Here is a 5,218-nt window from a genome sequence, read left to right on the forward strand (position 1 = left end):
GAGGCCCCAGAGCAGTATGTAAAATATATATCACTCAGTATAACAGACCTACTCTCTTTATTTGCTTTAGTTTATCTACAAAGAGTCGATATTTTTCTAAGACCATTTAGTGCTTCACATAATAAAATACACAACGGCTGTAGCCTGATTATGCGTTAGGAACTGTAGGTGTGTGTGGTACAGTGTCGGTGCGTGTTGTACAGTGTGTAGGTGTGTGTTGTACAGTGCGCAGATGCGGCGGACAGACAGGTCTCAGTTGGTTTGGTGTCCTCTGCTTACTTTTAATACTTGCAAATACAACTTTTGGCCCGTAATTTCAATTCCCCATTTCAGCGACCAGAGAGAGGGGGGGATATATCCAGTCTCTGATTGTGTTACGTTATTATGAGAGTGCTCTCATACTTTAAATTGCATATATTTATATAAATATATTTGTGTGTGTGTGTGTCCGCATCTGTAGCCTGTTATTGTCTCATTATACCGCACTCTCAATGAATTAAAAGTACATATGTGGGGGAACAATGTTCAGCTGATCTAACAGAGATTATAAAATATGAAAAAACACTCGACAGCTGATCAGCTGTTGCCACGTAATAATGAACGGACGTCGCTTTAATATGACCGCTCAGAGGAGAGGAGTTCTCATTTCTTTAAACGTCTGCTGCTTCCCCTCCTCTCTCCTCGGTTCCCCTCCTCGGTCCTCCGCTCGCATCTCCTGTGGGCGGGTCTAGCATAGATATATATATATAAACACTAGATGGCTCATGGGAGATTTTCCAGCGTAGCTGACCGGCCGCCATCTTGCTACAGTCAACAGTTACTCTGATTCGCGTTATGGTAGCTGTTGTAAGGTGAGTGATCTGCACAAAAATACTCTTAACTCACTGAAATCTTGACTGATTTACAAACGGTTTGGTTTATTATAAACATGATTAGCATGGCTATGATACAGGATGCTTGGAAATGTTGAAATTGCAGCTTTTCTTTGTGTATGTGGTTGTATTTATTAGCTGGCTAATAACAAGAGGCTGTCAGTGAGACCTAGTATTACAAAGTTGACCCAGCAACTTTACACCAGTGGGAGAGGCAGAACTGCTCTTTCTTTTCAACACAACTTAAGTTACACATGATTTCTTCCAAGTGGTTTGGCTTGTTAAAAACATCTTGCATTATGATACAGGAATTTGCTGGCTTTGTGTTTACAGAAGTACCTGACTATGCCGGACTTTTGTGCAGCCTACGGATGCTCTAATCACCGCAGTCTGGAAACAAGAACCCGTGGGATCACCTTTCACGTGTAAGATATGACAATATTATGACTACAATTAGGATAATCGTTAATTACTTAGTGGATGTATGTACATTACAAGTCTTACTACACAGGATCAGTGGGGCTATGTGAGATAATAGTATTGCAAGATTGTTGTTGACCCAGCCTCTTTAGAATATGTTGCTACCATTTCTTTACACAATTATTTAATGTTTCTATTGGACACCTTTTTTATTACTCTTAGTGTGGTTGTCTTATTCTTAAAGTAGGCTATACATAAATGAATACATACCAAAAATATGATAATTTCGGTGTGTATTTTTGTCCTACCCTTAATGTTAAAGGAAAGAAGGGAGGAACATATTGACAATAATTTATATATCTAGCTACCTTTCTCATGTTTTTAAGGTTTCCCAAAACCAAAGAGAGGAGGAGGCAGTGGGAACTCGCCCTAAGAAGGGACGGTTTTGTTTCCTGTGACAGGACACTGCTATGCAGTGAGCACTTCAGGAGTGAGGAATTTGACCGGACAGGAGACGCAGCACTATGTTCCCCACATATGTTTATGTTTGCTCAGTCTAATAAACCCATAACATGGTTGTGAAAGAATACCAAAGCTGAGGCTGGACGATGATTGATTGTTGGTGTGCCATGTGTCACCGTGTGTCTTTTTGGTTTTGTGTTATACTGTATTTTATTGTGTGCAGCTGGTCCTTATCGCCAAGACACATTTAAAATAAATAACCTTGAAGTCCCATCTCTCCCCACCTGCTCCTGCTTCCTACATCCCCTCCACACCACACCAAGTTGTTCTTCTTAATAATAATAATACATTTATTTTGGGGGGCCGCCTTTCATAACACCCAAGGACACATAGGATAGTTTATGTTTAAATTGTTCCCTATATTGCATAGGGGCAATATAGGGAACAATTTAAACAGTGGATTTTGTGATATATCAGCCGGGGTGAGACAAGACAAACCACAAATGGACTACAGAAGGACACAAAAGGACACATGGTACAGTTTATATTATTCTTGGTCTTTTTTCAATAACATATTTCAAAGGTTCTGGATTTGTTTACAAATCTAGAAACTAAATACAAAACTAGGATGATATGAAGATCTCATGTCAAAAATAATTGTGATAAATTAGACAGAACTGGCCTGTCTGTGAGCACATTTTATGTTGGTTTGGTTCTTCTGATAAAGGTGTGAATATCTAAATAATATACCAACATATGCTATTGTCATTAGTTGTGTCCCTGTTCTTAAAGCTAAGGCATTGCTAAATTAACAACTCTTGGCTTACAGAGTGGTAACATGAGAACGATTTTTATATATAAAATATAAATGTATTTTAATTTTATAATTTATTTTAAATATTAACAATATAATAAAATAAATGGAAATATATACACCGGCAAATATTTAATATAAATACCTTGTGTGTGTGTGTAGCTATTGCTTTATCTGATTAATGTTATTTTCATATGAAAGTCCATGATTATAAGTATGCAGTATCATAACTACATATTTGATGTTTATAAAAAACCAAACCGTTTGAACATTGGTTGAAAATTGAACAAGCTATGGTTATTTAAATAGTAAACCATAATGTTATGAATGAGAGCACTGCCTGTAGCAAGATGGCGGCCAAGTGGCAACGTCGGTCTCCATTGGCCAGCAGCGCGGGTGAGTCATCTAGTGTTTATATATATCTATGGGTCTAAGTATCGAGAAGGGGAGTCGAGGAGGGGAAATTTGAGTATTGAGAAGCCTCTATTGCGGCTCGCCTCGAAAGTAGACGAGAGTAGCCGATCGCAGCCGGGGGAGGTGTCAAAAAGCTCGCCTGAAGTCGGACAGCTCCGAGTCGGCTTCTTCTTCTTCATCTTCTTCTTCGCATTCTTCTTCTTCTTCTCTCGGTTTTTTGGCGGATTGCAAACAACTTTAAGGTGCATACCGCACCTCCGGAGTCGGCTTTACTCGGTTTGCATTTATAAAGAATGCACACATGTGTTGTGTCGTTAATGTCAGATATGTACTAAGTAAATACATGTGTTCCTGCTCAAGATTAGATTCAACTTTATTGTTATTGCACAGATTACAGGTACTGAGACAACGAAATGCAGTTTAGCTTCTAACCAGGTGCAACAAGCAGTGAAGTGGAAAGTAATGTACACAATCTACAGAATAACATAGAATGAATTGAATGATGAATAAACAGTGGGGTATGAATACACTAGATATCAGCCTGTGAGCAGTATGAACAGTGTGTATGAATATGCTAAGATATATAAAGTATGAAAACGGTAAGCAGTATAGTATAAAATATATAGATATTAATTTCATGATGATAAACATTGTGGAACAATGATGAAAAATGGGAATGGATGTGGCGACGTAAAACTGACACAAAACAACAACAAACTTTTGCCAGCCAATTGGAGAGTTTCATCAGCAGCACGTGGTAAAAACCACCAATGAGCGCTCAGCTCGAGATACCAGCGAGCCGTTTCCCATCAAGCATTTCGCTTCCGCAGCTCGTGGAGAGCAACTCGCCTCGCCTCGCTCTCAAGGCTGCGGGCGTCTTTGTCCCGCGAGATTTCAAAGTCTCATGTGGGCGAGCCTCCAGAGCAAGTCGGACAAAATGACTAACCATCATGCAACGCACTAGCAAGACGTTGATCGCAACTGCGCAGGTCTGCGCAGGTCTTGCTTGTCTCAAACAAGCCTACTGTCGAGCCCTGCCGGTTACCGGCCGGCCCACATCGTCCGACCGGCCCACTTCAGTACCGGCCCATTGGGATTCGTCCCGATGGCCAGTCCGCCCCTGCCTCCACTAGTATTGATACTAGCTCTGATTGAAGTTATTTTGTTCTCAAAAAACAGAGCAAATTCCTCACATTTAGCTGTTGAGGAGGGTGGGGGGGCAGAGACAGGGTTGAGCAGCTGATCGATAGTGGAGAAAAGGACTCTGGAATTTCCGGCCTTTTCTGTGATAATATTGGGAAAATAATCTTTCCTTGCTCGTCGGATGGTTCTGTTATATGCAGTTAAAGCATATTTGTAGATATCACAGTGGTTTCTGTTTTCCATTTTCTCTCTGCTGCACGACATTTCCTTTTTTCTTCCTTGACAACATTATAGTTCAACCAGGGGGAGGCTTTGCTTGTCGATTTCTTTTTAGGTTTTCGTGGGGCAACATAATTTAATACAGATGATAGTGCATCATTGAGATGTTCTACCATTTCATTTAGAGAGCTGTCATGACTGTGTGGTTCATATAGTCTGATGAGATCGGTGAACTTTGATTCAGCCATGTCGTTAAGGAGCCTTTTTTGAACTATGACTTATTTTTTTGTTTTAGTAAGGGTTATTTCAGCATCAAAGAATATACAGTGATGGTCAGAGGGAGGTAGCTCAGTTATTGAGATATTATTGATGTTTAGTCCAGTTGTTATCACTAAGTCTAATGTATTACCATGTCGGTGAGTTGCATGTATTATATGCTGTGTTAGATCAAAGCTATCTAGTAGATTTGCAAGCTCTATAGCTTTGGAGTCCGCTTTTTTATTTATATGAATATTCAGGTCTCCGTTTAGGATCACCTTATCGTAACTGGTAACACATAGTGAGATCAATTCAGAGAACTCTTGTATAAATAATGGTGAGTGTCTAGGTCAGGGGTCTTCAACTAAAATTAAATGCGGTCCAGTTAGAGAAAATCTCCCCATGCAAAGGTCCGGAACATCAAAATGTCTAAGTTACTTTATGAATTAGTGTGATATATATTGAAGTCTGCATGTAATCAACAACTGACTGCCAATCAAATAAAGAAAGTACAATTCATAAACAACAATATTTATTGTCAATTAACATTGAACTATACAGATACACAGTAAATACTGTGGATCTATGTAATGTTCCTCTCGGGCTGCATTTAGAA

At 39.6% G+C, this 5,218-nt stretch overlaps 1 long non-coding RNA gene across 1 annotated transcript; it reads left to right on the plus strand.

Annotated features, from left to right (window-relative positions):
- Positions 1 to 753: 753 nt before the first annotated feature.
- LOC139434610 (uncharacterized) lies at positions 754 to 1,987 on the plus strand. The gene is made up of 3 exons (XR_011643942.1): positions 754 to 851; positions 1,206 to 1,297; positions 1,679 to 1,987. It is a non-coding gene; the product is annotated as an uncharacterized lncRNA (long non-coding RNA).
- The last annotated feature ends 3,231 nt before the right edge of the window (positions 1,988 to 5,218 follow it).

The sequence above is a fragment of the Pseudochaenichthys georgianus genome, chromosome 10 (assembly GCF_902827115.2).
Source record: "Pseudochaenichthys georgianus chromosome 10, fPseGeo1.2, whole genome shotgun sequence".
Lineage (NCBI taxonomy): Eukaryota > Metazoa > Chordata > Actinopteri > Perciformes > Channichthyidae > Pseudochaenichthys > Pseudochaenichthys georgianus.